Raw genomic sequence first — 13,037 nt, forward strand, 5'->3', positions numbered from 1 at the left:
CCTGTTTGTTTCAGTTTCTTCATCTATAAAATGAGCTGGAGAAGGAAATGGCAAAACACTGTGCCAAGAAAACCCCATGGACAGTATGGTATGTGGGGTCACAAAGAGTTGGACGTGAATGAACAACAATTATTATGATTTTCATCAGAAAAGATTAAAATAAAGGCATTGACCTTTGAATAAGTGGGCATCACGATCTGGACAATTTGTTCATATTCATTTAAGAAACATCTCATAGACTCCTGAGATGTAGACCTGGAAAGAAACTTATGGGCCATCGAACCCACTACCACATTTTACAGATGAAGAAACAAATCCAGGGAAGCGCTATTGAGGGGCCAGTTCTGGGATAGAAACCCAAGTCCTTTGTCTCCAGATCCAGAGCTCTTACTTTTCTACCACAGCTTCCAGGGCTACTGGCTAAGTGAGGGGTCACTATTTATACTAGAAGGGTCAGAGGGTCACAGAAGGTCAGAGGTAGCCAGGGTGTAGTAGACAGATAACTGAACTGCAGGTCAGAAGACTTGGTTTAAATCCCACTTCAGACTCTTAATACTTGAGTGGTGAGGAGCACTTTACTTAGCTGCTCAGACCTCAGTTTCCATATCTGTAAAATGGGCATATACAAAAATACTTGCACTATCTTCTTTACAGGGTTGAAGTACTTTTCCCTTCCTAAAGCACTATCTATAAATGTGAGTTATTATGAGAGGATGTATGCAGTTCATTCCCTCCACGGAGGCAGTCTGCAACCCTTCTAGGACTTCAAAGATGGTTTTTGAGAAAGGCTTTGAAAAGAATATTCATCAGTCCTACGAGTCAGCCCTTCAGAACTTAGAAAGGCTCATCCTTAGAGAAAAGACCTGAAGTCTGTCACTGGGCCTTTACAGCTCAGGCTATGCTAGAATAACCTCTGAGATTCTATGTCAGCTGCAGACCTCGATGAGACACTGGAGAAGGGCTTTAATGGAATGTAGAATAAGGCATAAAACCAATGAATAAATGCATGCATGTATTTCCAATTTCCCCCCTCCCAATGAAGCCCCTTCCTGCTGTTGGCTATTCAAACAGGTTTGTTGTCTATAACCTGCACACATCCCCTGCCTTTCCATTTCCCAGCTCACTGACTTTGCACAAGCTTCCATGTTAGAATGCTATTAGCTTCCTTCAAAATTCAACCCAGGTCCTACTCTTTATATAAGGCTGCCCTGATCTCTCTGGTTAGTGCTGGCTTCCTCTGGAAGTTTTTTATAAATTTGCTTCTACTCATCTCTGTACGTGCCATATCCCTCTGCGAGCACCCTGAAGGCAAGGATTGTTTCATGTTTTTCTTAATTTTCAGCATTTAACTCTGTGCTTTGCCTGGATATTTCCCAGGGAACTTAACAAATACCCTCATGTAATTTTAAAAGGAAGACCTGAGTTCATATTCAGCCTCAGATACTTACTAGCTATACTTACTTTGACCAAGTCACTTAATCTTTGCCTCAGTTTCCTCATCTGTAAAAATGAGGATAATAATAATACCTAACTCCAAGGTTTGTTGTGAAGATTAAATTAAATAATATTTGCAAAGAACTTTGCTAGCCTTAAAATGCTATATAAATGCTATTATTCTTATTATTAATGAGGCAATTGTAAATTCAACTGAATTCAACAAACATTTGTCTTGCTTCAGATACTTGCTAGCAGAATGACCTTGGGTAAGTCACTAAACCTCTCCATGCTTCATTTTCTTCATTTGTAAAAGGACGAGTTGAGAGGCATCATAGTACAGTGGAAAGAATGTTGGTTGTGAAGTCAGAGGACTTGTGTTCAAATCTCCCATCTGATGCTTGTGATCTAGGTCACCTTGGAAAAAGTCACTTAATTTCCTTAGGCCTCGGTTCCCTCATTTGTAAAGTAAGGAGTTTGCATTCAATGGCCTCTAAGGTCCTTTCCAGTTCTAAATTTATGATCCTATTAAATACCTACAGTGGGCCAGTCACTGTGCTGGGCTGAGTATACAAAGAGAAAAACAAAATCATTCCTGTCCTCAGGGAGCTCATATTCTGGTGGGGAGCTGGGAAGACAACCGGAACGTACACAGATAAATCAATACAAAATATGTGCCAGCAGAGTATTTGGGTTGGTGCTAACAATTAGGGAGGATCAGGAAAGGTCTTATAGTTCATATAAAGTTGGAATGAATGATTGTAAAGACACTGTAAAGAAAGTGGTGTTAGATGAATCCAATGTAATTTAATATATTGCACAGAACTATATCTTCAGAGGAATAAATCCCAAAATGGTGTGTGTGTGTGTGTGTGTGTGTGTGTGTGTGTGTGTGTGTGTGTACAGAACTAGATGGTTCCTTTAAACAATTCAAGGATAAAAGCATCTATGTGGTTGGAGCTCCACAAATGCCATAGTTTAATTTTCACTGCAAACTTTATAGAATGGGAAAAGGAACAGATTCATGATTACTATGGGACTATAATGTTCAATTTCCTGATTTTTGTATTTTTAAAGAGTCAGCCATAATGCCAGATAGTTCTCTGCTTTGATTTTTTTTTTGTATAAAAAAAGGAAAAATGAGAGAATTGTGATTGAACCATGCAGCTCATTTACTTGAATATGCAAAAGGGAATCTAAATAAATGGATAAACACAGCTGCATGTCTTCAATGCATGGGCCCCTGAAAGTGTGACTCCTGGCAAGTGTAGACATTTGGAGTTCTAAATTTAAGTGCATTATTAAAAATGGGGCAGACAGTCATCCCCTTCTGCCTAATTTCATCTCTAGGAATCTATAAAATCAGGCTGGATATTCAGGTCCCCAAATCCATCTCCATATCTAGGTATTAAGTTCAGTGAATGTCTTAAACACTTACTGAAACCCAGTGGTTTCTCACAAATTGAAGGCTATGGTGCTCATCATTGTAGCCCAGGTAACAAGAGGATAGAGTGCTGGGCCTCAAAGTCAAGAAGACCTGAGTTCAAATTCAACCTCAGACACTTACTAGCTGTGTAACTCTGGTCAAGTCACTTAACCCCGTTTGCCTCAGTTTCCTCATTTGTAAAATGAGCTGGAGAAGGAAATGGAAAACCAGTCCAGTAGCTTTGTCAAGAAAACTTCCAATGATGTCATGAAGAGTCAACCACGACTGAACAACAACAAAGTCAACAATAAAGACCACTCAATTTTGAGGTCAGAGGATCCCAGCTCTACAACTGGGAGGGCCCTCAGAAGTCATCTAGTCTAACTCCCTCATTTTACAGATGAGGCGACTGAGGTCCAAGGAGATTAAGTTGCCTGCTCAAAATCACACTGGTTGTAAGGACCAGAGCTGGGATTTGAACCCATGTCTGTAGATTCCAGAATCAGGGTACTTTCCATTTTTCAGGCTGTCTATAGGTTACGAACATTATCTGAGAAATGCTAGATACTTGTATAAACCACATCCCTCCCAATGAATATGGAAATCTTCAAACGACAAAACAAAAATCTTTGCCTTTCAGCCCAAAGATAAACTTTGATGATGATTCTTGGAAGAGCTTTTCAAGAATGTTAGCCATCATCATCATCACACTTCAGCCTTTCGTTGGGATTTCTCTGGTGGCAGTGATCTCCCTACCAACACTGATTGCAACTCCCTCCATGCATAAAAGATTCCTTCATGACTTACTGTGGAAAAAAAATGTTGTCATCTGGTGGTCAACAACTCTGTTGCTGACCTTCTCCACACTTAGCTAGGTTGATCCTTGAAGGACAGACAAATCTGTACTCAATTAAACTCAATTCAATCAATATTTATTTGGTATTGATTATATTCAAAGTCCTGTGCGAGGTTCTGGGATATGAACCTAGGTCACCCTAAATTCAAGTCCACTCTGCTTTTCCAATGCTGAGGGCATTCCTGGAAGGTGGTGCCATGACATTGTGTGGCACTGACCTGTCCTACTCAGGGGGAATAATGTCCTTGGACATCAGTGATTCCAGCTGTGGTAGCTATATGAAAAAGGTTATTCTGGAAGTTCTGTGGATAATGGACTGGAAAAGGGAAGGAGTAGAAGCAGTGGGCCCATTTTGGAGAGGATTACAGCTGTCCAGGGAAAGGTAATGAGGGTCTAGATGAGAGTGGTATCAGCATGAGAAGAAAAGAAGAGATGAACAGGAGAGCTATCAAGGAAGGCAAATCAGTAGGACATGACCACTGATTGGGCAGAGGAAATGATGGAGAGGGAAAAATGAAAGATGCCTCCAAAGTTGAGAGCTTGGGGTACTGAGAGGATGCTGGTACTCTTATTAAAACTATGGGCATTGGCAAAAAGGGGCTACTGGGGAAGAGGATGAAATACGTTTGAGACACATGAAGTCTGAGGTGTTGGTAATACATCCTAGTGAAGGTGTCCTGTACATGGCAGCTTGAAATGTGAGACTAGAATTCAGGGGTTTGGAAAATAATACTCATCCTAAAAAGAATGATGATTATGATGATGATGATAGCTAACATCTATATAGCATTATAAGGTTTTCAAAGTACTTTTCAACTACTATCCTATTTGATCCTCAGGAATAATGGCACCTGACTCTTAGGATTGTTCTAAGAGTCAGGTGCCATTATTACCCCCATTTTAAAGAAGAGGAAATTGATGTCAGAGATGTTCTGTGATGTTCTAGTGCCTGAGGAAAGCCCATCTCTATAGGACACCGGGCAGCCTCGTTAAGCAGTCACCTGTGATATCATTATCACAATTCACATTTGCATGGGGTGTAGGGTTTGCAAATGTATTTGAGTTATAACTGATGGATGAAATTACCAAGATGGGCAAAGAGAGTCATGCTGGGGAGTACTTACATTAAAAGGAGACCAGAGCCTTCCTAGCATGGTAAAGCAAGTCAGAGCTCTGCTGGCATAATCCTCAAGATTTAGAGTGACCTCCACACCATGATGAAGTACCCAAAGAAAATTTTAGAGGAATCAGAGCCCCATGATCCCCATCTTTGGAGGGAAAGGTAAGACTATCTCTAAAGATGAGTTGGCCCCTTAGCCTGCTAATTATAAAACCAAACTTGACTCTCCAAGAAATCAACTCCATCAATTAAACAATGTCCTTGGAATATCTGTATGTTCAATTCTTCACTTTTATTGCTCTTAAAGAGCTTATGATAAGAATTAATTAATTATTGATGGAAAACTGGTGTCAACCTTATTTTGTGCCTGCAGCCCTTGGAAATGTCCAATTACGTTAAGTAAAATCAGAACATTTTAGAAACTAATTACAATATAAACTAAGAAAATAAACATCAGGCATACTGAAGCTCCTAAAAAACTTATAGGAAACTGAAGAAATGTTATAAAATAATATATATAATATATAATACATATATATAATAAAAATAAAATAAAATAAATCCTCTCTGGACTATTGCAATAGACATCTCTCTCCCTGCCATATGTCTCTCCCCATTCTAGTCCATTCTCCACTCAGCCGCCAAAATGAATTTCTCTAAGTCCCAGTCTAACTATATCATCTCCCCTGCCTTACTCAATTGACTCCCTATCACCTCCAACACCAAATATGAAATCCTCTGGAATTCAATGCTCTATATAACTCACCCTCCACCATATGATGTCCACCCCCCTCCCAGGTACTCTGTTATTATGACACTGGCTTTCTTGTGGCCGCTTGAACGAGACTCTCCATCTCCTGAATCCAGGTACTTTTACCAGCTGGCATCCATGCCTGGAATACTCTCCCTCTTCATCTTCTCCTACTGGCTTCCATCAAATCCCAGCCAAAATACAATCTTCTACAGAAAACCTTTCTTGAGTCCCTGAAAGATTGGTGCCTTCTCTCTGTGGATTATTTCCAAATGATCCTTTGTATAGCTTGTTTGTACACAGTTGTCTGCATGTTGGTTCTCCCATTAGAACCTGAGTTCCTTGAGAACGAGGACTGTCTTTTGCCTTTCTGAGTATCCCCTGCACTTAGCAAAGTGCCTGGCACATATTTGGCATCTAATAAACCTTATTGACTGACTGACTTTTGGGTGATCTGGTGATTTGCATTATGCTTGGCACTTTTATCCCTCATTTGAAATATTTTAATAATTGAAAGGTAACTGTTGTACTTGTTAATGGTTCCTCAAAGTGGAAATATTACTTATGCTTGCTACTTTTCTAATCCTTCTATCCCTGGTGGCCTAGACAGTTTGAAACTATTTTTGGCTACCAAACTATGAGGTCCACGAGGTCAGGGAATATGTCTTTTCTAAACTTTTTATCCTTCTCCCCCACCCCAGATCCTAACATCCAGATCCTTGGCACACAGGAAACATTCGATACATACTGAATTCAATCAACTTTATTTCACTAAACATTTGTGTTTCACTGAAAAACAACATCACAAAGAAAGGTCCATTGATATTCATTTAAGGTGACTTAAAGTAAAAGAATCACAACGATAGAGTAAGAAAGATTTACAGCAAATTAAATTGACACATTTATTTTTTAATCAAATATAGTGAACATTTTATTTTTTGGGTCTTGTATATGTGAAGAAGCCATTGTACATTAGACAGCTGGCCTTAGAGCCAGGAAGATCAGTGTTCAGGTCTAACCTCTGACCTTCTGGTATCTACTGGCCCCAAGGTCATTGTACTGGCCCTCCTGCTTGAGGCAATTCCCTAAGACTCTAAAATGCTAAGAAGGTGCTGAACTGCGTCATCTGGGAGTTCCCTGTTTTGATAAAATCATAAGTCCAGCCACTGTACGACTCCTATATTTGGAAGTTTCAACATCAGGAAATTGGGAATGTGATCATAAAAGCTTAGAGGTGGAAAAGGACTGAGAGAGCTTAGGTAAATTTGACTCTCTGGGCCTCGGTGTCCTCACATGTATAATGAGAATGTTGGACTAGATAATCCCTAAACTCCCCTCTGGCTGTAATTTACTTTCTACTATGAATGGTATTTTAAATCTCTAGACAACAAGGGCAATGCCCACTTTTTTATTTAGGTGGCACAGTGAATAGAGTTCTCCAGCTGAACTCAAATCTGAACTTGAACATTTACTAGCTATGTGACCTTGGGCAAGTACTCAGCCTCTGTCTGTCTCGGTTTCCTCAATAGTTAAATGGGCATAATAATAGCACCTACCTCCCAGAGTTGTTGTGAGGATCAAATGAGATAATATTTATAAAGCATTTAGCACAGTACCTGGCACATAGTAGATACAATGTAAATGTTTGTTATTATTATTAGTGGTAATATTTGTTGTTGTTTAGTTGGTTTTCAGTTGTATCCAATTCTTTGTGACCCCATTTGAGAATTTCTTGGCAAAGACACTTGAGTGGTTTGCCATTTCCTTCTTCAGCTCATTTTACAGATGAGGCAACTGAGGCAAACAGGGGTAAGTGACTTGCCTAGGATCACACAGCTAGTAAGTGACTGAGGTTGGATTTGAACTCAGGAAGAGGAGTCTTTCTGACTCCAGGCCTGCAGCTCTATGCACTATGGAAACACCTAGCTCCCCAATATTAGTATTAAACATGGCATCTAGTATAGTGATAGGCACACAGGAGATGTTCTGTAAGTGTTTGTTGAAAGAATAACTGACTGGCTTAAGGAAAACAAAGAAGAAAGGATAGCTGGGCTGGGGGGAGAATGGTACTGGAAGATGTGGGCTCAGTTCGTTCAATTTTGTTGCCTAAAAAGAATTTCTCCAGGTCTAATAATTTCTGCTTGCCACAAGAAATATCATGGGCTATCATATTGAATGTTTACTTTGCAAATATACTCAACTGATTAGATAGGTCCTGAGGGAGAACCTCGCTTCCCTTGATGAGTTAAGTCACAAGGCCCAGATGTACTAAATTTTGTATGAAGTAGCAGATATGCTTGTTGAGCCTTTAGTGTTCTCTGAAGGGTTGAGGAGAAAGGAAGAGGCAGCGTGGGACTAGAGAAGGGGAAATGCTGTCCTGATTTTCAAAAATGGGAAGAGTATGGAGATTGCAAACTACAGGTCAGTGAGTTTGCCTTGGATTCCTGGCCATGTCCTAGGACAGATTATTAAAGAGATGGTTAGTAAACATTTAGAAAGGGAAGCAGTGATCACAAAGCCAGCATGCCTTTGTCAAGACCGGCGTCACACCAGACTAACCTCATCTCTTTTTTTGATAGGGTTACTAAATCAGTAGCTTAGGGAAAGCTCATAGACAGAGGTAACCCAGATTTTAGCAAAGCATTTGATGATGTTTCTATTGCTATTCTTTTGGAAAAGTTGGCAATCCAGCCTAGGTGATAGTACAGTTGTCATTGGCTAATTGACTGGACTCAAAGACACGGTGCTACATTGGTACCTATAGACTTGAAGGACTTACGGGATCCTATGGGCTGGTCCTCTATGGGGGATTTATGGAAATACACAGGCAAGAGTTTCTCAGGATAAGAAGGCATGGCTGAGCTGTGACCTATGCCAAAGGAAGAAGTACCCATGTCAGAGAGGTCATGAATCCCAGAAAGCATCAAAGCATTTAGAAATACAGAGATTAGGTACTTAATAATTGTAGACTTTTTCAATGTACATTCAATGGAAATAAACCCTGTTTGAACATGGGGGAAATACCAGTAAGGTTTGTGATGCAATTTCTCAGTCCTATAACAGAAACACTCATCTGAGAATCCATTTTCCTCACCCTGAACTCTAATGAAAATGTGAATTGAGTGAGGGGAAATGAAAAGAAAAACAAAGCAAAATAAAACAAAAAAAAAACCCTAAAACAGTCTGATAGCCTGTAAGCCCCTTAAAAGCAGGGACTGTTTGATTTTTGTCTTTGAGAAGCAGTCTGGCATAGTGGTTACGGCACTGGACTTAGAATCGAGATAATTTTGGGTTCAAATCTTGCCACTGAAACTTATTAGCTGGCTGATCCTGGGCAACTACCTTCAGCTGTCTGTGTCTCAGGTTTAAATCTATAAAACAAGAGGGTTGGACTCTGTGATTTCTAATGTCTCTTTCAGCTCTAAATAGATGATCTGATGACTCCTACTGGCTAGCACAATGCCTGACACAAAGTGGGTAGTTAATAGCTGTTTGTTGATTGACTAATTATTAGCTGACTTGGAGAAACTAACTAAAAATCCAAGGTCCTAGGTTCACTCTGCTCCTCAAAGATGAGCTATCTATTACTCTCTATGTGCAAATTTTTTCATCTATCAAAGAGCTGCATTGATTTCCTTGACAGAGCTTTGGGAGGAGTAAGATCAAAGCGTAATTAAAGTCATAACCCACAAACAGGCTGTGAAGTGCAAAGCGCCATGTGATTAATTTCCTTAATGAATTTTTAGATGCCATATCTCCTATTCCTCAATGCTATTTTTAAAAAACTGAATATCAGAAGGACCTGCAGGCACAGTGGTGGATCCTGGTAGGTCAGTGAGCATCCAGTGTCATAATATATTTATTATTATGTTCCTTTAATAGAATGACAGTCAAGCTGAGTGAGCTAATCAAAATCTAGGTCAGCCTTACTCCTGAGTCATGTAGAAGCCCAATCCTTCTCTGGCCTTTGTGTGGGCCCCCAAACCCATAATTTTAGTGACTACAAGCTTTGTGTTTTTAAAATGAAAATACCTCTAGGAGAAATATCTTACTAAGAAGCCATACTGACACACACACACACACAAAAAAAGATGATCAGATCTTTTCCTGATGACCTGCCTTTGCAGACTTATTTCACATTTTCCCCCTCCACACTTTCTATGTTGCAAACAGAAAGGCTTTGGCCTGAATGCAGCATTGTCTCTCCCACCACCACACTTTTGCCCAAGCTTTCTGTCCTACATATCTAAATGCATTCTCTCTTGACTGTCACCTTTTTAAATCCTTGGCTTCTTCGAAGTCTCAACACAGTTGCTACCTTCTTAGGGGGCTCTTCTCAACCACCTTAGCAGTTCATTAATTGCTCTCTTCTGGCTTCAACTATCTTAAACTCAGTGTGCATGCCTGAGCAGAAAAATATAAGCTCCTTGAGGGGTTGACTGATTTTCATTATATCTTTATATCCCCAGAGCCTGGAATAAACAGTAGATAGTTAATAGATGCTTTTTAAAAGAATGACTAAATCAAAAGGTTTTGCCATACTTTTGAATTAGGGGAGAATTAGGAGAAGTTGGGTGAAAGTAGATACAAATGTTACCTGCTTCAAAATTTTGTCTAGCCCAGGTCTTCCACAGACCTTCATCATCTGTGTTCCTCATATCTTTTTTTCAGAAGATCTACCTAATCTCAAGGGGGAAAAAGTATTATTTGTTCTAAAATTAATCATGTTGCAAAATGTAGAGTCAAAGTTCCTACTCTCCCCCAACCAGAGGGCTTCTTAGTCTGGGGCTCATAAACTTGGTTTTTTTGTTTGTTAAGATTTTGATAACTATTTCAATATGACTAATTTCTGTTGTAATCCCGTGTGTTTTATTTTGTTCATTTAAAAATAGTGTTCTGAGAAGGGGTCCATAAGGGGTCCAAAGACTTCACCAGACTTCCAAAGGGGTCCATGACACACAAAAAAGTAGATAAATTTGCTCTATTATTCAAGTCCTGGGTGATCTTGGGCAAACCGATCAGCCACCTTAGGCTTCGGTTTTCTCCCACGTAGAATAAAGGGCAGAACTAAATTACTTCCCGAGGTCCCTTCTAGCCCTAAATCTATGTATGATCCTAGGAGATTGCCATACTCCAAGACGTCAAAGTACCCCATATTCTCCCCAAATTAATCACTTCTTTAGACTAAGTTAAGCACATCTTTCCACGTGGGCCCCTGAGAAATGAACATAGATTACCCATAAGGGAAGGGTTCAGAGTCACGAGCTAGCACCCAGTATTTACAAGCTGGGGCACACTTAGAAAGCTGGTGCAGGGCCCTGATGAGATGGCACACAACTAAATTGTATTGGGAGGTTGTGGGAAGTGGTAACGGGTAAAGAAAAACTCTGTTAGTCTGAGCAGCAGCCCTGAAAGAACCTAGATACCTGTTACCATGGGATAGCAAAGCACTCAAGGTGGAGATGAGATTAACCAAACCGAGAAGTCAAATGTCACTATCTTGCCTGGTCCTGTCCCTTTTCCTTCAAGGACTTTGACCTTAGAAAATTTCCTGTTATCCTTATGCCTTAGTGTCCCGGCTTATAAAACGGTACCAACAACATCAAACCACCTTTCCTGGGGACTGGAAAGAATAAAGTTGTTTTAAAAACCCCTTAAAAGGCCCAGCACTTGGCAGACTATGACACCCCAGAGATGCTTAATAACTAATAATTATCTGATAGTGTGTGGAAACTCCCCGGCTGGGAAGTCACCAAGAGTTCAGGGTCAGGGAAATATCAAAGAAGGAGGGGATTTCCCATGGGGGGTTCCCCCCTCCCCGCAACAACACTTCCTAACTAAGGATGTAGTTATCCTCTTAACCTTAAGGCTGTTTAAAATACAAACAACCTTAATTTAGAAGTCTGGGTAGAGAGCAGGCAAGAAAGTGGTAAACTGAGAGGCAGGAAAGCCAGAGGGAGAGAGAAAGGAGGGAGAGAGAAGGCAGAAGTCTAGCGACTGACTGACACTCGAGCTCAGGATCTGGCAGCCTAACTCGTCGCTCCCTATCAAGTGATTAAGGTTAAGATAGAGTCTGGAAAGCTGAGGCAGAGACGAAGAGGAAGGCTGGGCAAGATGAGCGGCGGGGAAAGCAGAGGCAAGAAGAGAAGAAAATGCTTCCCCTTAAGTTGCTCCTAGAGAGAGTAGGATGAGGAAGGAAGGAAGGAAGGAAGGAGGGAGGGAAGGAAGGAAGGAAGGAAGGAAGGAAGGAAGGAAGGAAGGAAGGAAGGAAGGAAGGAAGGAAGGAAGGAAGGAGGGAGGGAGGGAGGGAAGGAAGGAAGGAAGGAAGGAAGGGAGGAAGGGAGGAAGGGAGGAAGGAAGGAAGGAAGGAAGGAAGGAGGGAAGGAGGGAAAGAAAAGAAGGAAAAAAGAAAGAAAAAGAGGGAGAGAAAGAAAGAAAAAGAAAAGAAAAGAACTATCCAACCTCCCAAGCCTATTCTCCTCTCCCCTCCGCACATGAAACGCCCCTTCGGGACTGCCCTAGTTTGCGGGCTCTTCGGAGGGGCAGCGGGCGCTGGGGTTGAGCCTCCTTCGGTTCCGAGGCAGAGCTGGCTCCGTCCCTGCCCGCCCGCCTGCCCCCTGCTTCCCCAGGGCACCCCAAGCGCGCCGCCCTTAACCACCTCTCGTTGGGAAACTTCGCCAGGGGAAATCCCCCCGGTAAAACCAGGCTGGGCGATTGCTCTCCTCGCCAGCCGCTCGGAGTTCGGAGGAGGACGGTCCCCTCCGGCTCGAGAGGCTCTCGATCGCGCCTGCCCCCCACCCCGCGCTCTCCCTTCCCCCTCCCTGCCCTTCGCTCCGCCCGTGCGGCCAGTCTCGCCGGTCACCGGCAGCGGCGTCCGCCCGGAGTCCGGCCCCTCTCCGTCCCGATCCCGGAGGCTCCTCTCCCCGCCCGGTCCTCCTCCGGCCCTCCGGGCTCCGACCCTGCCGGATTTCCTGGTCCTAGCCCCAGAGCGCAGAGGCAGCCCAGGACGGACTCCGGCGGGCTGCGGCTGGGCCCGGGGCGCCCAGGAGGGGGGCCGCCGGGGCCGGGACGGGGCGCTCTCTCACCTGACCAGCTGGAGGGAGCCCGGGAGCTGGAGACGCCAGACGCTGGGCTTCCTCCCGAGGAGCGGCGTGTCCTGGAATGACCCGGACCGGCCGGCCGGCCGGAGGGAGGGAGGGAGGGAGGGAGGGCGGGGGAGCAGCGGGCGGGGAGGGGGGAGGAGGGAGGGGCCGTCCGGCCCGAGCGCAGCCGGCGCTGCTGGAGGCGGCGCGGTACAGACCATCCGACGGCCCGCCCGAGGGTAACTTGAGAGAGAAAGCGAGCGAGCCAGCCCTGCCCAGCCGGGGGCCTCAGCAGGCTCTGGGGAGGGAGAAGAGAGGAGGGAGGAGAGGGAGATGAGGGGGAGAGATGGGGAGGGAGAGGGGAGGAG

At 43.1% G+C, this 13,037-nt stretch overlaps 1 protein-coding gene across 1 annotated transcript in view; it reads right to left on the reverse strand.

Moving 5' to 3' along the window:
- Positions 1-12,743, reverse strand: part of THRB (thyroid hormone receptor beta) — a 391,398-nt gene extending 378,655 nt beyond the window's left edge. The window contains exon 1 of the mRNA XM_027871970.1: positions 12,673-12,743. The gene's annotated coding sequence lies outside the window, so the exon portion shown is untranslated. The remainder of the gene's footprint in view (positions 1-12,672) is intronic.
- Positions 12,744-13,037: the final 294 nt, after the last annotated feature.

This window comes from Vombatus ursinus, unplaced genomic scaffold, assembly GCF_900497805.2.
Source record: "Vombatus ursinus unplaced genomic scaffold, bare-nosed wombat genome assembly UNPS02014799.1, whole genome shotgun sequence".
NCBI classification, from domain to species: domain Eukaryota; kingdom Metazoa; phylum Chordata; class Mammalia; order Diprotodontia; family Vombatidae; genus Vombatus; species Vombatus ursinus.